The sequence below is a fragment of the Mauremys reevesii genome, linkage group 2 (assembly GCF_016161935.1).
Source record: "Mauremys reevesii isolate NIE-2019 linkage group 2, ASM1616193v1, whole genome shotgun sequence".
Lineage (NCBI taxonomy): Eukaryota > Metazoa > Chordata > Testudines > Geoemydidae > Mauremys > Mauremys reevesii.
Window position 1 is genome coordinate 210,030,080 of NC_052624.1, and position 25,154 is coordinate 210,055,233.

General features: G+C 41.3%; 1 protein-coding gene across 3 annotated transcripts in view; it reads right to left on the reverse strand.

Moving 5' to 3' along the window:
• The window catches only part of CHST9 (carbohydrate sulfotransferase 9), a 204,176-nt gene that overhangs the window by 141,881 nt on the left and 37,141 nt on the right, over positions 1–25,154 (reverse strand). For 2 of the 3 annotated variants that reach the window (XM_039526930.1, XM_039526929.1), the window contains one exon: positions 15,656–15,832. The exons of the other annotated variant lie outside the window; for it this stretch is intronic. The gene's annotated coding sequence lies outside the window, so the exon portion shown is untranslated. The remainder of the gene's footprint in view (positions 1–15,655; positions 15,833–25,154) is intronic. 3 annotated transcript variants of the gene reach the window in all.

Genomic DNA, 25,154 nt, shown 5'->3' on the forward strand with positions numbered 1-25,154 from the left:
AGCCTTGGTTACAACTGACAAGGTGGCCCCAACACACTCCCAGTTCCAAATTTCCCCAAAACCATGTGCCCTGATGTGTCCAGCCCTCACCTGGACCACTCAGAGAAATAATGTGTTGTTGCTCCTTTAAAGAGACAAAAGTATATTACATCTTATTAACTTAACTGGCGTAAATGAACACTTCCCTTCAAACACAGCACTGAGTTGGTTTATAGTAACAATTAAAAAAGTAACAAAATATACATAGGATTAAGTGAGTTAAAATATAGAGGAATGAAGATAGAAAGTGTTACAAGTAAAACAAAACAAAATATGCTTTTCAGTGGCTAAAACTAAACGCAATAAGCGACAGTCTTTGTTCAAAGTAGATTTCTTACCAATCTTTCTTCTTTCCAGCCATGGTTGACTCTCATTGTCATGACCTTCCACAGAAGGGCAAGGGGCTGATTTCCCTTGTCTTCCTTGGTGAAATTTTTTGCCTAAATAGGTTTCTCATCTTTAAGTGAACAAACTATGCAAACTGAAAAAAACAGAGAAGATCACTTCTCTAGTACCAGTCAGCAGGAATAATTTCAGGTGTTGCGTTTAACAATAGATAGGGAAGACATTTGATAGAAGTGTGTTTAAGGTACTAAAGGTACTAAGGTAACTACCTAACTCTATGGTGGCTCCTGGATAACTTGAATAGTCTGCCTTATACAATATGAATCACCCGGTGTTGCAAGAGAGCTCGTATCTGATATTTTTCAGTGCTTGAAATGTGTTATTAATTGCTGATCAGACATTTAATGATTTTCATATCTTTAATTTCCATTTATATAGATGTACTTACTGATGTACATTAATCAGAAATTTAGATGTAATTGCAGTAGATGTAATTTTCAGTTCTTTGTGTGAAGTTACATTACCAAACAAGTTACATTAAGTACTTTATAACGGATTTGTTCAAACATGTCCCTAATTCTTTGGCATGAGAGTTGTCAATTCTAGTGCAGAGAAGTTAATACTGCCAAAAATGTGGCCTAACTTTTTCCAGGTTGACAATGCTGTGAGTCGTTAGCCCATGGCCCCTCCCACACAGGCAGGCCAGACCCCTGGGTACTGCATAATGGGTCAGCCATGTAGTTGCTGCACAGGAGCTGGTGGCTGATATATTGTGCCATTGGATCAGACCATATAGCTGTCTGTTCCTTGCTGCCAATTTTCAGTATGACTAGTTGTTCCTGTGCGCCTAACTGTTGTTTAGTAGAGGGAAGCATAGGCCCTATGATTATTTGTAAATGTCTTTTTTAGTCCCTAAATCAAGCAGTGAATGAGCAGTTCCTCAGGCATACAAGAAGAAATAGAAGCTGGCCAGGCAGACGAGACCCACTGAATTTAAATTTAGCCATTCTTTCTAGAGAAGTGAACTAAACCTTTAGTCACGCTGGCTTTCTCTTAGGTACCAAGTTCACTGCAATCATTTGGAAGGCAGAAGAAATAAAATAACAAGTATTGCAATTGTTTCCTGCATTTTAGCTCTACTTTTTGGTGTAATCATGCAGAACAGTCAAGAATTTCCCAAGATGCATTAGCAGAACCCTACTAGATAATGGCAGGAGCTGCATAGAAGGGAAAAAGCAGTTCATTTCCAACTGAGGGCCAGATTCTGCCCTTGATCACACCATCAGTGTAAATCCAGAGTAATTCCATTGAAGCTGATGGGGTAACTCTAGATCAGGGCACCCCGGCAGGCTGGGCCAGTTTGTTTACCTGTCGCATCCGCAGGTTCGATTGATTGCAGCTCCCACTGGCCGTGGTTCGCCACTCCAGGCCAATGAGGGCGGCAGGAAGCTGCAGCCAGCACATCCCTCGGCCCACACTGCTTCCCGCCGCCCCCATTGGCCTGGAGCCGTGAACCGCAGCAGCCAGTGGGAGCCATGATTGGCTGAACCTGCGGACGCGGCAGGTGAACAAACTGGCCCGGCCCGCCAGGGTGCTTACCCTGGCAAACCGCGTACCAGAGGTTGCCGACCCCTGCTTTAGATATACACGGTTTGGGAGAGCAGACTCTGGCCCCTAGTTAAAAATCAGAATATTCTGAAGACAACTCTGACTCTGAGACAAGGTTAAGGGATGCACAACACCGCAGGAGCCTGAGAAAGACAATTAGTGTGTGAACATGAAAACCTGAGCAGGGAATGAAGAAATTAATTATAAGACCAAAGGAAAAATCATAGAAGCATGTAGAAATCCAATTAAAAGCGAGAAATGCACGTAGAGTCCAGTAACCTTGCAGATATAGTGAGCTAGTAATGGTGGCTGCTGTCACTTAAGGCAATTATTGGAAATCATATAAACCTTTCTTTCTAAAACCAAGCTACAGTTGTTTGTGTTAGGGGAAGCAGTCATAAACAGTAAAATGAAACATCTTAATTAATGCAGGAACATGCTCTAATGAAACCTGAAGGAAGTAATCAGAGGAAATACTTTTATAAAAGTGTATCTTGTCAGTCTTATACATAAAACAGTGATAAAACAGAAATTTGGGGCAAATGTGGCTCTTTTATTGCAATTTGAACATGGAGTTTAATTTGATAAGAGATACTTCAGTGAATGGAGTTGTAGAAAGCCACAAAAAATTATAGTATATTACAGAATACTACGTATATGGGATGCTCTTATTACCAAATTTGGCACTACTGAAATCAGTGTAAAAAACCTTGAGCTACTTCAGTGGGACCAGGATCTAGCCCATATGGTGAAATTCACAGAGAGAGGGGTAATGAGTGGTTATGCAGACATGTGCCAGCTCCATATACACTGGCACAGATGGCAACATTGGAGACAAGCCGGTAGCCAGCCCAGTGAAGGGACACAGGATCCGCAAATACACTCTAATAAAACTGAAGGACTATGTCTGGTATTGCAGCCTATAGGTTGGAGTAGTTGCCAAGGGGACTATGCTGCAACCTCGCTGCCTGGTTTGGGAGATGGATTTTGCCTGATTAGCCAAACCTCTGTTTCACCCACAGACCGTAGAAATAACAATGCATTATTTAGAATTCTGTGTTTTCTGAGATCGACATACTGACCAGATCAGAGTGATAATAGGCTAAAACTGCCTCCTTGTTTATCATTCCTACGTTTTTCTTTTTTATAATCTTTATTTTCTTGGTTTATAAAACTTTCTCTTACTCTCCACAGCTGAATTACAACAAAAATTAATGCCTAGCTAGGCAACTCCCCTAAAATGTGAAAGGTTGGCATTTGATGATGTGTGTAGAGTAGATTATGCAGTGCTTGATCATAAATTCTTTGTTCTTTTATTTAAAAAAAAAGTCTTAAAGAAATGCAAAGGTTATGTGGAAATGTTATTTCAGTATAAAGGACTGAACACACTCCCACTGGAATCAATGAATAGACTTTCCTTGAGAACAGTGGGAGTTGTACACTTTGATTCACCACGTAATTTCTGCATGGTGGTGCTCAGTGTAACCCTTTTTAACTTTGGGGCACCTAGAAAAGCACCGAGAGTCACAAAGCTTGAGTTAGGTCGACTCTCCATACAAGGAGTGTGGGGATACAGGGACCTAAGAATAGGGGATGAACAAAAGCCTGCACACTCGGAGGCTCCCGGCCTAAACTAGCCAATGGGAGGTGCCAAGCTGAAGGGGGTGTGCTAAGTCCCACCCATCTCTCAGAGATGGGCTCTCAATCCTGGGCTGCAGGGAGGTGCCTATCTCTGCTTGGGCTTCTCAGCTACAAACCGTCTCTTCGTGTTAGGCACCACATCGTTTTAGCAAGAAGCCCAGGGGATGCAGGGAGGCGGGGCTGTTGGTGGCCTCCCTCTGTCCCAATGATTCTTTCATTGTTTATCCACAGTGCAACAGCTTCAACACTGGGTGAGAGAGAGAGAGAGAGAAAAAGAGAGAGCACTCACCTGGGAGGTGGGAGACCCAGGATCCTGTCCTCCTGCACCAGTGAATTTTTAAAATTGGCTAGTCACAGTGGAACAGCTTCAATGGGAGAGACTGAGGGAGTTTCATATTAGACTATCCCACAGCCCAGTGGTTAGAGCATTCACTTGATAGTTGGGAGACCCCTGTTCAAATCCCTTCTTCCCCTCAGGTGGAGGGGGACACTTTAACCATAGGTCTCCCACATTCCAGGCGAGTACCCTTATGGCGGGCTGGATCACAGAACCCCCCTGGGAGCTGCCACCTGATGTGCCAAGACTACTTCTGCCCCTGATTTCCTGCCCTATCAGCTTAGGACTTCAGTGCCTTGCCTGGTTTGAGCCAGAATCGCTAGCCTGCTGCAAACCCAGACCCAGGTCTGAATCACGTCACCTAACAGCTGTAGGCTTACATGAAAGCAGAAGTGTTCTTGTCTTTAACACTCCGGTGCCCAACTCCCAGTGGGGTTTAAACCCAAATAAATCCGTTTTACCCTATATAAATCTTACACAGGGTACACTCATAAATTGTTCGCCCTTTATAACACTGATAGAGAGATATGCACAGCTGTTTGCCCTCCCCCCCCAGGTATTAATACATACTCTGGGTTAATTAATAAGTAAAAAGTGATTTTATTAAATACAGAAAGTAGGATTTAAGTGGCTCCAAGTAGTAACAAACAGAACAAAGTAAGTCACCAAGCAAAATAAAATAAAACACGCAAATCTATGTCTAATCAAACTGAATACAGATAATCTCACCCTCAGAGATGCTTCAGTAAGTTTTTTCCTCAGACTGGACACCTTCCAGGCCTGGGTACAATTCTTTCCCCGGTACAGCTCTTGTTCCAGCTCAGGTGGTAGCTAGGGGATTCTTCATAATAGCTCTCCCTCTTTCCTGTTCCACCCACTTATATATCTTTGCATAAGGCGGGAACTCAGTGGGACAAAGGATTCCCATCCCTCTTCTCAATCGAAAAGCACCAGGTTGAAGATGGATTCCAGTTCATGTGACATGATCACATGTCACTGTAAGACCCCCAAGTCTTCATTCCTCCCAGCCTGACTCACAGGAAGCTTGCCTACAAATAGAGCCATCTACGGTCAATTGTCCTGGTTAATGGGAGCCATTAAGATTCCAAACCACCATTAATGGCCCACACTTTGCATAATTACAATAGGCCCTCAGAGTTATATTTCATATTTCTAGTCTCAGATACAAGAGTGATACATTTATACAAATAGGATGACCACACTCAGTAGATTATAAGCTTTGTAATGATACCTTACAAGAGACCTTTTGCATGAAGCATATTCCAGGTACATTATATTCACTCATTAGCATATATTTATAAAATCATATAGAGTGCAATGTCACAACTCTAACTACTGGGTTAAAGGTTATGAGAGAGGTCACCTTCCTCCCCCTGGCCATTTTGTGTAAGCTCACCTGTAAGAGCCCAGTCCCATAGGTGACATCTGACTACACCTCCTGGATTGGGTCCTGCAGATGAGTTAGGTGGAGGAACTCCTAATGTCTCCTGGTTTGTACATTGCTCTGGGGCGTAGGCATCCAGACGTCTGGCGGGGTCTGCAGAAACACGAGTGTCTCTGGAATTTATACTGCAAAATTTAGGGGCTGAATATCTGATTAAAATATGACGATATAGATCATTGTTGCAACCACTGTTATATATTTGCAGCAACTCTTGTACAAAGGTTGTCAAGTAAGGCATCTATGCAAAGGTTATGATTTGCTGCTTATGATTATGCTATCTGTATGCATGTATCATTTTTGTATTTGAAGTTATCAGTATTGTCTCTATACTTGGATTTCAAATGTTTGTTCCTGGGGTACCACTCACAAGGTAGCTAGCCAGCACATCTTGGAGAGACTATTCAAATTAAGTGGCTCAACAAGAAACACTTGGTTGACAGTGGACCATAGGAGATGCCCACCTACACTGAGTGTATTATGTAAACGTGCTGCCATGACTGAGCAAAACTGGGCATGAACATGTGACTTGCCCATGTGACTCCAAACACCATCTTGTTGCTGTAATTTTCCACAGTAAGAACAATGGGATGCCCTCCACATAGCAAAAGCTATAAAAGGCCCTGGAAACACCTCCATTTAGTCTTCGATCCTGCTTCTTACCTCTGGAGGAACTTTGCTACAAACTGAAGCTCTGAACAAAGGACTGACTGACCCATCCAAGCTGTGGACGTATTCCAGAGACTTGACTTAAGACAGCAGTTTATTCCATCATGGCTACCAGCCTGAACCAAGAACTTTGCTATTACTGTATGTATTTGATTCCTTTAACCAATTTTAACTCTCTTCTTTCTTTCTTTCTTCAAACCTTTAGATTTTAGATACTAAAGGATTGGTATCAGAGTGATTTTTGGGTAAGATCTAAGTTATATATTGACCTGGGTGTATGGCTGGTCCTTTGGGATCAGAAGAACCTTTTATTTGATGAGACTGGTTGTAAAGAACCACTCATCTCTGAATCCAGTGTTTTTTGTGGTGATATAAGAACTGGAATGCCTTTATGTTTTCCTGTTAGCCACCGTGGTGAAACAGAAATTTAATTTTGTTGCTGGTTTGGTATATCCTATGGGGGATTAGCCACCAGTCTTGGTGTGTATCTGCCCTATTTCTCAGCAGTTCGTCCTGAATTTGGTATCCTCAGTTGTGACCCACTAAAGCACTGTTACAGTGGCGTAGTCGAGCAGGATAATGTGCATAGCTTATTGCCCTAAAACACTGGTGGTGGTTTTGAGTGAGTTTTAAGTGTGGTGGCTAGAGAACAGACAAAGTGGTTACTGTTTTGTTATTTTCTGTTTGCTTATTTCAGGAAAGAGAAGTAGGGACAGAAAAGTAGGGAAATGGGTAAAAGTGAAGTTATCAAAAAGTTGGAGCTGCACAGGTTGCGATGGGAAGAAAATGAAAGGATGAATAAGAGACAGATGGAACTTAAACAGATAGAAACTGAAGCAGAGGCAGCCAGCTGGAAAGCTGACCACAAGCGGGCCATGGAAATCCAGAAGCAAGTCCTGGAATTGAAAGATAAAGAATATGGAGTATACGTCACACCTACCCCCAGAGGTTACTGCCAGAGGATTGATCACTGACCAATGTGGAGGCCGTATGCCCCATGTCCTCTTTTCTAGACAGGGCATCAGCTACCATGTTTTTCTTCCCTTTAATGTGCACAATCTCCATGTTAAATTCCTGCAGGACCAGGCTCCAGCGTAGCAGTTTTGAGTTTGTGCCCTTGGTCCTGTTTAGCCATATTAAGAGCGAATGGTCTGTTAGAATCTTGAACCTCCTATTAAAGAGGTACGGTCTCAGTTGTTTAACAGCCTACACTATGGCATAGCATTCCTTTTCTATGACAGAATAATTCTGCTCAGTAGGGGACAGCTTTTTGCTTAGGAAGGCAACGGGGTGCGTCTTGCTGTCCTCCTCTGTTTGCATCAGTACAGTACCCAATCCAGTGTCGGATGCATCAGTGAACAATTCAAAAGTCGTATCAAAGTCAGAGCAGCTGAGATGCCCTGAGGCAGCTAAGTGAGGGTTTTGTGGAGCCTGATTCTGGCATTTAGGAAGCTAAAGTGCCAGTTAGATACCCAAGTCCTTTTGTGAATCCAGCCCTTCACGCTGGTATAGCATCCTTCATCCTAGGATATTCAATGTGCTTTACAAAAGGTGGGTAAGTACTTAAATGTGGTCTGCACATCCCCACTAATTCTCAATAGCTTTATAGCCACTTCTTCGTTTTAAAATTTTCTGGAGCTCTATTGTAGACCAGGCTCCAGACATCCTGAAATGTTTATATTGAACTGGCACCAGGTCAATTTTCTTAAAGTTAAATCATCAGCATAAAAGTTCACATAACCTTGACTTATCAGCACAGAGATAGATGGAATCCATCTGCCTGCATGAATGAAAATCTTTGTGTCTTCATTTTAAATTGACATTTTTTCCCCTTGGGTCAGCTGCAACATTGAAGTCAGGTTGTTGTGTAACCAGGTACTTATCTAAAGAAAAAAGCCCTGAAGAGAGCTACGGAGAGCCATATGTGCACTGAATAGAGAGCCACAGGTGGAGTATTAGTGAGATATGTAAGTTTTAAAGAATATACCAGGGTTACCTTCTAATTTTACACAATGCACCCCTTAAATTATGATTTCCACCAAATATATGTTGGTTTCTATCTTGGGATTCTAGCAACTTTCCTTGTTGAATGAATTCTAATTACTCACTCTGCAGTTATATTGACTTTAACATCCTTCTGGGCAATTTTGTACCATGTTTGTACCATAGTTTCAAATTACACTTAATGAATTAATCTTGACTATCAATATCAAAACTCCCAATCCACAATAACCCCAATAGAATGAAGAATTCCTTTTTCTTTATGCTGCACAGATCAATTCCTGCCCCGAATTACAATTCCGACAACTCCACTGAGTTCAACCAAGGTGGAAAGCCAGGCTTAGATTTGGATACATGCCACCTCTTAGGAGAAAAGAACAGGCATATACAGCTGATTTCATTTGTTCAGGCCTTATGATGAATAGTCATCTTAAAATGAATGCATTGCACAGGCTCTTGAGTCATAAAAAGCTTTGCAATTTTAAATGTCTATTATTTTATTTTAGCATTTTTACAGTCGATCTCTTTCCACGCCATACACTGAATTCAACAGATTTCCATAAGAAAAGAATCATAATATAAGTCCAACAACTGTGCAGAAATAAAATGTACAGGAGTATATTTGTGCTAGCTACACTGTTCACAAGTACAAGTAAAGCATGCTGAGCATGGCTAATTGTTTCAGTGCTGCCTAAATACTTGGTATAAAAGGCTAAAAGCCACGTCCAGTGCTGCTCGATGTAACAGCTGTGTCACCTACGAAGTACAACAAAGGCTAACAGTAAATGGGTGTAAGCCATATACTTAGGCTTGGCAGGATTCGACTGAAATCATTAGTTATTGGTAAATGTAGATTTCACCTGACACAGAAATTGACAAAAAAAAATATCCATTGACAACAGTTGACACTGAAACTCTCTTTTGCACCTAACACCCAGAAGGATTCAGTGTCAGGCCCCACAACCACGTAGGTAGCCCTCAGTAGCCCCACTATCATGGCTCCGCTCACTCACCCATCAGCTGGGAGTGCAGAGGCCATCCCTGGGCAGAAGCCATTCAGCAGCAGGGTGGCCTCCCAAATGGCTGTGGCTCAGTCCTCCTCCCCACAGCCCTGGCTGGGGGGGTTTCACCTCCATCAAGCAGCACTGCAGCCTTCCCTGCATCTTGCCCTTGCATGTCTTGGGACTGTCAGCTGCACTAGGAGCCTCCTGCAGCCCTGCTGTCAGCACTACCTCCAAATATTATCCAAAGTTACAAAAATATAATAATCGAATTCTGCCAAGGCTAAAAATATTGTTGCCCTTTTTTGGCCTGAGCAGTTAGACTATATTCAGGCCTTGCTGGGTTGTTTCCGAGTCAGATATTTCTTGGGTGCAGTCTTGTGTATTTACAAGAATGTACACAAAGTCCTGTTTCCCTGAACCCAGTAGAAACAAATAACATGAGGCAATTTCCTTGTTCAGAAATCCAAGCCTGTCTTTCCAGCTAGTAACATACTCACTCAGTGCCCCATTCATAAACATGTATCACTTTCTCCCTCTCAGGCTTTGTCTACACTGGCAAGTGAACAACAAAACTTTTGTCATTCAGAGGTGTTAAAAAACACCCTCCCCGAAAGACAAAAGTTTTGTCAAGGAAAAGCACCAGTGTGAACAGCACTTTGTCGGCAGGTGTGAGTTATGAGGGATTACAAGTATTGGTTTACAAGGTTCACAGGATACATACATAGTGCATAACCAGAATAGACCCAGATTGAAGTGCGGGAGTTTTTAAAATGTCAGTGGATAAGTGGTTCTACTATTGCTGCAATTCCATTGGTGGTAACAATGGTGGGAAAGCTAGTGTAGTCAAGGCTCCAGTGTAGTATAGACCTGCCCTGTGCAGTATTAAGTTACCTAGCGGTCAAAAAACCAGTGGATGCCTGATGCTCTGTCTACATTAAAGCTCTCCCTACTGTTACCACTGGTGGTGTGGTGACAGTGGGGAGTGTTAGGTGAAAATAGCCCTGTGAAGGGTGGCCATCACCAGAAGTGCTGCCTAGTGGTCAGGCAAGGGCATGGCAGGTGGTCCCCCTTCCTGATGTCTCCCCTTTCCTCCAGAACTCAGTCCTGTGAGATCAGTCCCTTCTTTTGCTGCCTACCCTTCTGGCCAGGTCCCGCACTCCAGTCCACCCCTTTCAGGGTGTGCACGCACACACATGCATGTGCACACACACACACACACACACACACACACACACACACAGAGAGAGGAGAAATCTTTTGGTACCTGCAAGGGCTTTCTCCTTAGTTCAGGGTCTGAACCTTGTGTATTCAGGGGTTTCACCAACTGGATAACTTGCTGAGGGGTACACTTTTTTTTGTTGTCCCACCTTTTGGCGTTGGTAGAGGAACCTGAGCCCACACTCTCCACTGGGCTCCAATCCAGGCCCAATGGTGGGCAGGTAAGTTCTGCACCTTAGGGTTCTAAATAGTTACCCGTCTGGATCACTTCCTTCCTGAGCTCCCCTTTTCTCCAGCAAAGTACATTTAAAGAACTGAACAGAAAATAAAGTTTCTGACCTTCCCACCCAGACACCAGTCTCTCCTTTGCAGGCTTGATTGGGTCAGTGCTCAGGCAACAAGAGCTCCTGGCCTATTACTTCCGCAAAGAGCGGAGGTCTGTCCACTTCCACTGCTTACTCCTTTTGAGCATCTCAGCTTCCCCTTTTAAGTTCCACCTCCAGCTAGTGCAGGCTGGGTGTGGCAGCCTGGGCCCAGAGCTTCTCCTTAACCCCTTGTTCTCCACTGTGGCATTTGTACACCCCATCACTGTGCCTTTACATCAAGATGGAGTGAATAACCCACAGCAAATAATTTATTCAACACATTTCACCTCTTTGTCCATGGTATATTCTTCTCAATTTAATGTATTTGAAACCATTCACTGAAAAATTGAAGCAAATAATTCTTGGTCTGTAGATAGTAAGAAAACAGCTTGTTGTGAGCTTTCAAAATGTCTTCTGTTTTGGTTAGGTTTGATTGGCTGTATTGATCACATGGTACATTTCTGTTCTCCGAATGAGTGACTGTAGCTTTTAGAATTGGGTTTCTACTGGGTATACACATATTCATTTACAATGATACATTTCAGTGTGTACTCTTGCCAGTAAAGTTATCGCTAGAACACTAAAAGAAGTCAAAGCCATTTTTAAAAAAAATCAAACAATTATTCATTCACCACATACATCCATATCTGAGATGGAATACTGAAGCTTTGCTGTGGTAACAATATCTATTTTTAAAGGTGAGATGAGCAATAACTTCTCAAAATGAAGTTATATGGGAAATTCTATACTAAATATTTAGAAGTTATTTCCTAAGTTACAAAGCTTTCAGTGAAGACCAGCTTTCTCACAGGTTTTGGCAAACAATCAATCTATTGCTTGAATCTGCATAGGTCTGTTGAAAACCCTGTAATAACTAATACCGAATGGTGTAAAAATCTATTGTTTTTTTTCCTTTAATTTTTTTTTTAAATCCCTCTTTACACTTAAAGTTAAGTTGCACTCCATTAGAAGGACAAACACCTCAAGTCTTTACTAGGATAACTTAAAAGTAAACATCCTGCATAAATAGATTCATTTTTATCAGATGACAGATAAGAAACTCAAGTCAAAAAGTTTTTTCAGTTCTCAAGAGGACTGAAAAAATACACTTTTACCGGGATATTTTTTCCTTGTAACCTTTTCAGCTAATGGTGAACAGATGACTATTGCAAACTTCACTTGCAGCAAATTCAAGACAAGATAACATCATCATCCATCTTCTTGATGAACCTCAACATTTTATCTGCAGACTGGAGCTGGGTGCAAAATCGAGCATGTCAAGCATCTATGCAGCTCTCCATGAAGGAAGTGCAACTGAAGGTTACAAAACTTTTAAAGCCAACTTTTAAGCTACCATCTGGAGCCTATTTAATGATTTCCAAGCACATCTGCCACGATCAGACATGCTTAAAATTAAGACAAAACTGAGCCAGCGTGACTTTTTATTTTAAGACAAGAACTTGATGCTACACGAACAACCAGGAGCCTCAGACTGAGAGGCTTTGCCTATAGCTGTCGAAGACAGCAGTAGTCCAAATCTAGCTAAGGGTGGTAGTCAGTGAAAGGCATTGCCAGGTAAGAACTATTTGATAGTCTTAGCCCAGCTCCTACTGAACAAAACATCCACATTACAAAAAATCCCACCCTCACAAATGACAGCACAATTGTCAGCCTCATTACACAGGGCAAGGAAGATTTTGGGATTACAGTATATAAAGGTTAATGTACTTCTTTAATATGTGGGAACACAAATAATTGCAATTCCTGAAAGCAGGAATAGATCATGTATGATGAAAATGCATGTTACTAGATACACAACTCTTTCTTTTGCTAGGACATGCATGCCAGCCCTGTCTGTACAAATGGTGGACATAATAAGACATAAATCTGTCTGTTAGATGATGGTTAAAATTTAATTAAAAGGAGAAGTTTTACATGACTGCACGATTAACTTGATGATTACTGAATTAAACAGGAAGACAGATGCTTTCATGTTTGCTTACTCTATCCAATTTTCATATGTTGGTACAATGCCATGGTCAGTATTATTACGCTCCATGCAGGAAAAGAAAAACAATATATTAAAAGTTTTTTCATTAGTTAATTATGTTGCATAATACCCAATATTTACATTTGGAGATAAGCAATAGATACCTTGTATGAAACTGTAAGTTATAGGATTTCTAGCCAATAGAACTTTCCTTTAATGACATGGCCAATATATTTGTGTGTCTGGAGGGCAAGTCTGACTTTGAAATATTTCTTTAATTCACTGCACAGGGCACAAAAGTGACCCAAATCCCCTAAGATTTCCATGTTAGCTGTAGACCAGTCTATCTTCAAGGCCAAAAGGTAATGCCCAATAGACTGTGTACTGTGTCTTCTGCTTGAGGAGATTTCAAGGCACACTGAATTTCTTATCCTAAGGGATACCATGACTCTGTCCAGTTCAGAGCAAATGGAATTATATGGCAGTTGCCTTTGACCTAGTGTTCTGGAGAAGATTCCTGAAAATCATTTCAAAGTGTTTTTTAGAAAATATAGCTTGCCAAACATGTCTGCACTTGTAAGAATAGTATATAAAGCTATTATCAAAATCAGTTTTTTCGCAGCATCTTCAGCTAGTGATTAAAATGAAGACAGACATGTTTGTGTCCAAAGCTCCCACCAAATGCTCATTTCTGCTGTTTCAGAATTCAGAGATTCATATCTAAAACTTTACGGACAGCTCTTGAATGCGATCTCAACAGCACTTATCTTTCTATTTGTGTTTAGCAATTTTAGCCAACAGTGGGATTTGTTACATTGAATGTGGTTTGTACATTTTCTCTTGCTGTCTAGAAATTGCTCATTTTCAGCAGGATCTAAACATCTGTCTCTTTCCCTTTACAAAGCTCTTCATCTTGAAAATCCCACTAACATCTAAGAAATATTTTTAAGCAAACTGAGACCACACTATGTCTGTGAAAATATCTCCTTGACTGTTCCCTATCGACTGAGACGGACATATTCTTGTGTCATCAGTCTGCTGAATGCTTCAAAATTGCTCCGTTTTTATTTGCTGCAGCAGCACCTGTAGCTTTTTGAAAAATTTAAACAAGTATCTTGTCCCTTTGAGAATTCATTCAAAGTAAGAAACTAACTGAAAAAGTACGGTAATAAGATGATTATACATGCAGAATACCAGTAAAGTAAAAGATTGGCCCAAACCTTAATTTTAGTAAAAGGAAACAAAATTTTGTCATTAAAGTAACACTAGGATTGTGAGATCAAGCATTTAAAAAGTTAGGAAGTTCCAAAAGTTAAGGTTACTCTAGCAATGTTAACTTGACTGTGTGGCACATCCTGTATATTTTTGGTATGCACTAATAAAAAAGAATACATATATTCAGTTTTATATTTAACATTGGGGAATAGAGGCAGATTTGAGCTGAAACCTGTCAGTTGTAGTTGTACCCCTTTAAATAGCTTGGAAGCCATCTAATGGCCTCTTTTCTTCTATTGCAGAAGCCACCTGAACTCTAGCAGAGCAGCAGTGTAAGTATGTAGTTAAACCTTGTATATTTGTGTACAGTTAGTAAATATGGTTATTTGAAACTTAACTCTGTCCATGTATCAGAGGGGTAGCCGTGTTAGTCTGGATCTGTAAAAGCAGCAAAAAGTCCTGTGGCACCTTATAGACTAACAGACGTATTGGAGCATCCAACAAAGTGGGTCTTCACCCACGAAAGCTCATGCTCCAATATGTTTGTTAGTCTATAAGGGGCCACAGGACTCTTTGCTGCTCTGTCCATGTAGTCAAGTATCAGAGGGGTAGCTGTGTTAGTCTGGATCTGTAAAAGCGGCAAAGAGTTCTGTGGCACCTTATAGACTAACAAACATATTGGAGCATCAGCATGCGTCCGATGAAGTGGGTATTCACCCATGAAAGCTCATGCTCCAATATGTTTGTTAGTCTATAAGGGGCCACAGAACTCTTTGCCGCTCTGTCCATGTAGTTTCCTCATATTCTTAATGTTGTATGTAGAGCAAAGACACACCATTCGTACACTTGGTAACTAATTCTAGCTTTGCCACCAACCTGCATGAGGATGCCTTCTTTGTGTTTCAGTTTTTCAATCTGTAAATTGGAAATGATAATGCTCCGTGTGCCTACTGTATCTGTGTCTCTGCCTTCTGTCCTTCACAGGGGTTGTGTGACTTAATCTCATCCTACCTCATTCAGGTAGCTGCTTTCAACTACCTGAAAGGGGGTTCCAAAGAGGATGGATCTAGACTTTTCTCAGTGGTAGCAGATGACAGAACAAGGAGTAATGGTCTCAAGTTCCAGTGGGGGAGATCTAGATTGGATATTAGGAATAACTTTTTCATTAGGAGGGTGGTGAAGCACTGGAATGGATTACCTAGGGAGGTGGTGGAATCTCCTTCTTTAGAGGTTTTTAAGTTCAGGCTTGACAAAGCCCTGGCTGGGATGATTTAGTTGGGGATTGGTCCTGCTTTGAGCAAGGGGCTGGACTAGATGACCTCCTGAGGTCTCTTCCAACCCTGATATTCTGTGAGTCTATGATTCTACCAACCAGCCACGACGTGCTTTTGAGCAGAGGTAGCCCATGACGAGGGGAAAAAAAGTAGGATGGTTTGAATTCAAGCTACATCAAAGGGGACTTCAACCTTGGGGCAAACTCATATTTACTGAATTTTGTTTATAAACAAAACTATTCTTTCACCAATCCTTTCCCATTTGCTTTTACTGAAAGTATTTATAATTTCGTAATAACAGCAGAGCCTCACACTTTGCATCTACCCGTGCCCGCTTGGTTGCAATGGTAATGTCTGTGATGCCATAAATCCTGCAGTATGGGGTCTGTACAATTCCTACATTCCACATGTTACTCATTTGATGCCATGCTTGCATCTTTCCCCTGACACCAGTCAGGCCGTCAACTCCACCTGACATGTCACTCACCAATAAGACTGCAGGGAGGCAGCAAAAATTTCCTTGCATTTCCTTCCCTGGGTGTTAGGAGCTGTTTAGGGACTGCTGAGAAAGCAGCCAAGTCTGTCCCCTTTTCCTCACTCTCAGTGCTCCAGCTGCTGGCTTCCTAGCTCCAACTGTGCTTTTATGTCCACAAAGCAGGATAGGCTGTGGGGAGGAATGACAGAGAATAATAAGTCAAGGCTGCCTCACATTTGCCTACCCACCTCTTAGCTCTCATCAGTTCTAAGTGTAGCACATTCTCATCTGCCACCAGCAGGTGGCCATAAGGAAAATGACAGTGTATGTTTGTGGGTGAGAGCGAAAGGGCTTGGTTGGATGAACAAGGAGGTTAGGTGGGAGGGTGGAAGAAAAGACCAGGAAGGGGAAATAGTGGATATCAGGGGACGGTATAAGGAAGGGGGAAGGTGAGGAGCAAGAACAGGAGAGAAATATGGGCAGAGAGAGAAAAAGCCAATAAATGGGGGAGAGACTAGGAAATGAGCAAAGAGACACAGCAGTAGAGAAAGAGGAGATGGGAGGGAGAGAACCGAAGAGTGGGAAGGAAACACTGAAAGTTATATCAGAAAAAGTTTGCTCATGTTGACAGAAAAAAGTAACTCCAGGAATTACATGGAATTCAGTAACACTGCAAACAGAAGATGGGTCATGGCTGAAGGAGCAGGCCCCAGTTTATTTAAGTGTTTAAGTTTGACATGTTTGAAAATTATAATTAAGGCTAAGATTTTGTCATGGGTATTTTTATTAAAAGTCATGGACGGGATGCGGGCAATAAACGATAAATCATGGATTTATTGAAGTCCAAGCTCTGGCATCCTGGGGCTGAAGCCTGCGACCCAGTGCCCTGGGGCTGAAGTTGCAGAGGTCATGTAAAATCACAGAATCCATGACCTCTGTGACCGACTCGTAGCCTTAATTATAATTGGTCTCCCTAAACCAAGTCTCTTTCACATGGATCTTTGAAAAGCACAAAAAGAATGAAAAATCCCAATTGGCGACTGCTAACAAAGAATATCTAATGCGTTCAGGTCACAGAGACCTTCAAAGCACATGTTTGCAGAATTTGGCTTAGCACTCTCTGAGGAAAGATAACCCTGAGTCCAATCCCTGGTAGGATTTTCAGAGATGGATCTTAAGTGGAAACCCAGATCCCCTGTACTAGCAGAAATAATGAACAGGGCAATGAACAGGAAAGGTGTGGTAATGTAACCCTGGTTAACTCCCTGCACCATTTTTATCATTTAAGAGTTTCTTTTTATTCTGCTTCCCTGAAGAGGATACCCCTGTTGATGTTGTATGCATGATGCCCATCTGTTATAATGATGCTACACTTGCTCAGTGGCTGCCTATTCATAGACTACATAGAAAGGGCCTGATCTTGCTGATCCATACTTGGGCAAAACTTCCAACTTCCAAAACTGTGAATGAGCACAATGGGTTCTTTTTTGCTACCGTGGCGCAATATAGTTGGGATGATGAACATAAATTCCTTCCAGTGAAAGTTTCAGTAGCATATGTTAAAATTTCTGGAATGACTAACCCCCTGAAAAATGAAGTAAAAGGGGCAGCAAAGGTGCCTAATATCCAGAAAGTGCTGAGCCTCAGCCTTTGAAAATTCAGATTCCTTTAAGGAGTCTGAAAATTGGGCATCCAAAATCACTTTTGAACACTGAGGTCATACAGTTTGAATTTGCTGTTTTACTTCTTATAACAGACACAGAACAAGGGACATCAGGAAAAATAATAGTGGTTCAGTAAGCCTAAACTGATGCGGTATTCATTTCTTTAGCATGCATTGACTTCCCTTTCAACTTCAGTTCTAGGATGCAGTGTTTCTGATGTAAGTAATATTTTATCCTAAAAGTGGGAGAACATCAAGTCTGGGTAGAACAGAGCTAAACGTGAGACAAAAATGGGAGATATGCTTCATTGTGAGGGGCTGTGGAGAAGTCTCAGGGGAACGTCTAATTGGGGAGACATTTCGGTTAAAGATAGCCTCTCTTCCTGTTATTTTTGTGAAAAAAAATCTAGGAGCCTGCCAGTAAAACTGCCTTGCATTTCTGAAGTAAATTCTAATGACTCACTTTAAAGTGCTTTTCCAAGACAGACATAAATTTAACAAGTATAGTTTTGTGATAGTGCATTCCTGAACTAAATTTAATTTCATATTTCTTTAAACTGTACAACCACCTGGAAGCAGTTGTAACAACAGCGATAGCAAATCAATGTTTGTGAGGAAACTCAGTTAAGTATTAAGATCTAATAATATACTGTCTTGGCAGTAACTGAAAAATTCTGTTTTCCTTTGCAAACAGAGTGTCACAAAATAACAGGTATCTATTATTATTATTCATTATATTAAATAAAAAGATATTGATTTCTACTAAAAAAGTTCCTAATATACACACACATTATTCTAAGGCTCAGAAAAACTGTATGCTTTGGTGTCTGGAAACACTTCAAGGAAAGTTTTAGGTTTGGTGCTTTTTGACAAGAACATTTTGTTTGTTTCTAGAAACAACAGCCATGAATATAAAGGGCCCTGTCCTTCCATAATGGATTTATTCAGTCCTGCCTTTACCTGATATCTTGTTCAAGGAAGGATAACACACAGTATAGGACTCAAAAAACACACAACCAAAAATCCACCACCCTGCCCTGACATTTTGGTGAGAATAGATTTCAAACATGGAAAGAGGATGTGGTTCTTCCCTCTAGTGCTGTCATTTAGATATATTGAAACTAAGTGTAAAATGGTACCCAATCAGAATGGAGGCAATTTACACTTATTTTTACACCAGTGCAGATGACTACACGAAGAACAAGAGGCAATGGTGAGTCGAGGCTTCAAGTGAGTCCCTTTTTCATTGGACTATTTTTCATACTGACCTAAATTTTTGGTCGAAACTTGAACTAAATCTTAGGCTTTTCTATTGCAGCTTCTCCGAGCACCCTGGAAAAGCAAACCTTTGCTGAGGTCTTTTTCCATTATTTTTTCATTTACATGAAGCTCTGTGCTTCCCAGTTACAGCTGAGGATTGAAACAGAAATTTCAAAAATCACAGGAAACAGGATGCTGTTGCAGTATTTCCTTCCTCTCTGGGAGTAGGAAATATCAAATATTTAGGATGCTATTAGGAAACATCCAAATGTTCAGATGCTTTTTCAAACCAAGTCAACCCTCTGAACCTTTAAGAATTACCCAGACAGTAATTTGTCTATCTGCTTAGACCTTTATACCCATCACAATATCTAGCCACTTCTATGCATCAAAACAGACTGAGGATGTACTTCTATTGAAATGTTTCAGATACAGGAAATATCAAGTGTTCTGTTTATTTTGTTACTGTCATCTTTAACTCCACGGGAAATGCTACAATCTGGATTTAGGTGAGGCACAAATAATTCTTAGGGGGATTGTCCCTTTAATAAATAGAAAAACTTACACAGCCCACTCCTAGGAACTTGGCCATGGATCCTACTTTCCTATAATCCTTTTTTCTCATCTTTCATATAATAGTCCCTTTGCAATGGGAGAGAAGTTGAACTAGAGTTAAAAGTTCCTCACTGGGGACCAGGCAGTGCCCTGCCTCCTGTTACAGTACCATACTAAAATGACATGAGTAGAAACGTGCACTGTATTTTTGGCTACCCTGGATATTATGAGGAGGACACAGTGGAACTCTGATACTAAGGGGGATGTTGATTTGCAATGGTCATGATGAATAGTTTTGAGGAAAATGTGTGAAAAAATATGCCACAGTTAACGTTAAATAAAAGCCTGCTTGTGCCTAATACATTGAAGAATTTATCCATGAGAAAGTCATTATTAAATATAGTGGGCGCCTGTAATACTGCCAAGTTCAGAAAGAACGTATTTATGAAGGAATTACTGGAATTAGTCCCAGGGAAACTTCATTTTGCACACCCACCTTTTAAAATGCATGTGCTAAGTTTTGTGTTTACCAGTCATCTCTCTCTTTCAGTTCAGAACAAACTCTCCCTTGTTCATCACCAAGCACCTACTTTGGGGCTTTCAACTTTAGCTTCCTTCCAAGCATCCAGTACTACAATAGTTTCCACAGCACATCCTATTAAACTGATTGCTGCTGTCTAATACACAGGGCAAAATATACGGTCAGTAAGGGCTCATGTACCAGGTACTGTGTTTCGTTTTTGAACACACTTTTGGAGGAGGAAGTTGCTGCAAGAGAGAAAAGATGGTCTTGTGGTTAAGGCACTGAAGTGAGCTCCAGGAGCTCTGAGGTCAGTTCCTGGCTCTGCTATCTTGAGCAAGTCACTTAGTCTGTGTATATCTCAGTTCCCCATCTGTAAAATGGGGACAAAACTCCCCATCTCCCGCCTATGACACAGGTATACCCTAGCGGATATATTGCCTCCGTGTCCAATCATCTCAATATTACACCCAAGGCAGGGGGGTCCTGTGTGGTCTCTTCCGAAAGCTAAGAACTGATTGTTATGGTTATAGCGTGATGTTTGTACAGGAAATAATTTGAGAGTTATATAGCATGTAGGATATTGGATTTCAGAACTGTTGAAGTGAAACTTGTCACGTGACGTGAGGTAGGTCTCAGGGCTAACTCAATCAGCATTGAGAACAATGGACATCCTTGGAGACAGCCTACGTTTACTGTCTGGACCAGGTGGAGACGTGAACATTTACCAAGACAACCGAACCAAGGAGAGATCTCTGAGGAGGAGGCCTCTGGGCTATGAGACAATAACCTGTAACTGTATGGGAACAACAACAACAAAAAGGGTAAAGGATTTTATCCATTACAGAAAAGAGACTCTGCCAGCGTGGGTATCTTGTGAATGTGGCTCCCAGCTTTCTGAACTGCACAAACACTGCGAGGACTGACCACTGGGTGAGAAATACCTTCATAGACAGGAACCTCACCTGTTAATAAGTACAGGCTATAGACTGAGTTTTATGTTTTTCTTTTACCTGTAGCCTTATAGTTACAAACTCTTGTACTTGCGTTTATTTGAATCTGCATCTCAAGCGCCATTAAATAAACTTCAGTTTGGTTTCACCATAGACGCATCAAAGTGCCGTGCAATAAAGAAAGAGTTGAACTGCAGTGAAACCAGTGAACTAGGATGCACTGCTTCCATGGAGGCAGCGGATTGGTGTTCATTACAAGTGGCCACAAAATAAGGGACTCAAGTATAACAAAGTGGGCTGTGTAAATTGCTAGCCTGAAAATGGAGAGTGCAAGGCCCAGAGCCCATAGCAGAGTGCCGATGTTTCCAGCAGCCAATAGTTGGGGAGGGTTTCCCTGGGTGGGCACCAACAAGGCTCTCTCAGGGTGTAAGCAGATGGTAGTGATTCATCCCAGACACCTCAGGTAACCCCCCCAAAAAGTGTCATGCCACCATGTATCTGTGTTATCTATTCAGACTGTGAGCTCCTCAGTGCATGGACTGTCTCTTACAATGTAGCACAATGTGATCTCATTTTGGGCCCTGAGGCAGGATTTTCTTTAAAATAAAAAAAGCAAATGCCTTCATTGTTTGCAGCAGACCTTTGATATTCAGCAAGGCTTCAGAATTGCCTCTTTTGTTCCATGAAATTCTCTTCAGATTTTTTCTGAGATATTAAATATCACCATTTCCCTTCTTTCATCTGCATTGCTCAAGAAACTTTGGCAGCATGTGCACAAAACAACAAAATGTTCTAAGGCCAGGCTCACCCCACTTCCAAAGCAGCAGCAGCAGACACTCAACTGGGAATGCCAGGGAGCTGCTGGAGCAGTTGTATTGGGAGGGATAGAAGAAAAGTTGAGCTCCTCCCCTGCTGAACCTAGCACAGGGCCCCAGTGGCCTCTCTGAGGGCACCACACTGGGGCAGACATTAGGCTGGGCTCCCCCACTATAACCAGGGCTGGCTCCAGACCCCAGCACACCAAGCGCGTGCTTGAGGCGGCATGCCGCGGGGGGCGCCCCCTTGGCGTGCCGCCGTGCTTGGGGCGGCGAAATCGTTAGAGCCGGCCCTGACTATAACCCCTCCTCACCCCATGCACCTGGCTCTCAGCATTTCCCCTTCCACAAGGAGAATCACATGAGGCTGGGTGTCTTCCAGCTCTAAAGGTGGAGAAGGGAAAGAGAGAGAGAGAAACATTGAAATGGAACAGGTACATTATAACCATTCCTTGGACCCAGCACATGGTGCCAGCAATTCATTCCCCTGCATTCAGATAACAGCTTTCACCAGCTACCAGCTGATATAATTAATAATGGCTATACTGGGTCAGACCAGTGGTCCATCTAGCCCAGCATCCTGTCTTGTGAGAGTGACCAATGCCAGGTGCCCCAGAGGGAATGAACGGTACAGGTAATCAAGTGACCCATCCCGTCGCCCATTCCCAGCTTCTGGCAAACCGAGGCTAGGGTCACTTCAAAGCATGGTTTTGCATCCCTGCCCATCCAGGCTAATAGCCATTGATGGACTTATCCTCCATGAACTTATCTAGTTCTTTTTTGAACCCTGTTATAGTCTTGGCCTTCACAACGTCTTCTGGCAAAGAGTTCCACAGGTTAACTGCACGTTGTGTGAAGAAATACTTCCTATTTGTTTTAAACCTGCTGCCTATTAATTTCATTTGGTGACCCCTAGTTCTTGTGTTATGAGGAGTACATAACACTTCCTTATTTACTTTCTTCACACCAGTCATGATTTTATAGACCTGTAGCACAAGTAGTAAAGCCAATGCTGAAGGTTCAGGCTCAAGCCTTGATGATGATGATGGGAAGGTTGTTACAGCTGTAAAAACAGAATTTGTTTTTACCTTTTTCCTTTAAAAAAAACCTCTAGGAAGTGACACAAAAAGTTTATGTTAAAAGGATGTTATATGAGTAGTAAAATTAAATATTCAAAAGTTAAGAAATGCCAGCTTTATGGTTGCCCACACAACCTTAATTCAGTGCCCCTGTACATATACATAATATTTTTTGCACAGGACCCCTGCCTCATTCAATGCACACATACATGCACGAGGCAGCAGAATGAAGGTTGCCTGGGCAACTGTAAGTCTGGCATTTCCTAACTTTCAAATGCTTGTCTTTGCAACCTAAATTTTCTTCTAACAGCTTTTTTGGTATGGATTTAATTATAATGAATTATCATCATTGCAGAAGAATACTGGCTGCCACAGAATCGATTGCTGCCACCCACAAGCTTCAGCAAGGAGCAGCAGTGAGAGGGGTACCGAATGCCAGTACCAGAGAAGTGCCCATTGCATGAGTTTTTGCGACACACATAAAAATCAGGCTTTTGTATTTTGCATACCAAACATACATTCATAATAGCATGGCCTCAGATAGCCCAACTCACTGAACAGTAAGGCTGATGAGATTTTACTCTTCAACGGCAATTGGGATGGGTTAAATTCACATTTGTCAGAAGCAAAGAGTTAGATAGTTTTATTTCCTACCCCTTGTGCAATCTGTATTGTGAGAAAGAGGCAATAACTCATTGTATTGGCCCATACTTCCCTGACCATTTCAACCATTTGGCCTTTTTTTCAAATCTTAAAACCATTCCTACCCTTTTGCTGTAACTGCCTCAGTAAACTGACTCTATTTCTTAATCTATTCCAAATATTATTTGATTAGCATCAGGCCTGGAATGTATTTGCTCAAGGAAAATGACTATAGTCTTGAAGGGTACAGGAATTTCAGAGCCCCTATGATCTTCATCGTATGCACTATTTCTGTTTAAGATTAACTAACATCAGTTTGCCCCATTAGCCACCTAAATGGCTGACTTTATGAGATGAAAATGTTTTTGTGTGATTGTTTTATTCACTGTAAAGTCTCTGAGGCTCCCCAGCTTTATGGTCAATTGCAAAAGTGGCAGATAGTAAAACCTCAATACTATGATATATAGTACATACAATTTGCTTTCTCACAGAATAACTCCTCTCATGACCATTTCCTACTATTCTTTGGAAGGAACAAAACGTTACATGCACAGAAGAATGTTAGTACGTTGAGCAGACTAGATGCTGCAACCACTGATACAATAAAAATGAGCTATAATAAACATTATTTATTGGAGGGAAAAAATAAACAGGAGCAAACATGATATATAGATAAGTGAACAGAGCTTAGCTGGCCACTTGTAATTCCAACATGAAATATGACCATGCTTTGCAAGAAGCCACTATTCTGCCCCTTCACAACAAATATTACAATGCCAAAATTGAGACCTTTATACTCACTTATTTTAATATTCAAATGCAATGGAAAGATACACACAGGGATCATTTTAAAGAAATGAATAGATAGTTCTGCTTTTAACCACTGAGCTCTGTTGACCAAGGAAAAGTTATAGTCTCAGGGATTCACTAATCTATTAAAAACGGATAATTATCAGCTGTAAATGCTTTTTGATTTTAAGTGGAGGTGGTTGGAACATTTAGACAAAACTTTTTTAGTTGAAATATTCTGTTTTGTTGAAGCCAAAATGTTTTATGGAGATGTCAATGTAGACAGTTGTCTCTAGTCCAGAGTCTGTTTTCTAGTCAATTCCAGAGAGAGACCCACCAAAAGACCCAAATAAAAAACTTGATCATTTCAATTGCAAAAAGGACATTTTGACAATTCCATTCACAGAAACATCAAAAAAGTTTGTTTTTTCCCCAATGTGGAATGAAAACAAATTTAGAAACTTTGAAAGTTTTGAAATGAAATTGTCATTCTCCAGCCAGCTCTAATTATAAGGAAAACCATCATAGCTGTTGTTCCCTCACTGAATCCCTGAAATTAATACAGAACGTCATACAGGCTGTGAGCGCTGCTTTGCGTCTGGGGTGGGAGGGAGGAAGGAATATTTTTCCAATGATTTTTAGTGATCCCCTGTGGCCAGCTAAAACGTTCAGTCTTCTGAGAAACGCTCTTGCTCTCCTATTTGGAGGGAAGGTCATCACTGACAAGAGCAGTGCTAAGAGTTACATTTGGGGGATGCCAAGGAACCCATAGGAAAAATAAGTATATCATATGATAGAGTGTTTAGAAGGGGATAAACAACTATCTAGACATAGCAGTTAATCCGTTATGGGAAAACAGTAGCCCTATTGGTATATGAGGAATAGCGTACCCTCCCACATAGATAATGAAGATATAATGCTATCAGGCATGTTATGGTGACATCCTAAACCATTAGATTGAAATTCAAGTAATTTATTCATGTCCTCAAAACCACAGGATGAAATTAGAGTTGTAATCTACATATATTTTAGGAGTTTACATTCACATTTTATATAGTTCTCGGTTAAAAAGAATCTACTGACCTAGTCTGTGCACTTGATTCATTCTTGTGGGTGGAAGTAGTTGTGACTGCACATCCCATCCCCATGCCAATATATGAACTCCTGAAGAGGAAGATGATGTCACATTACTCCCCACCCATATGGTGTACACTGTTGGGGTTTGTGGCTAGAAG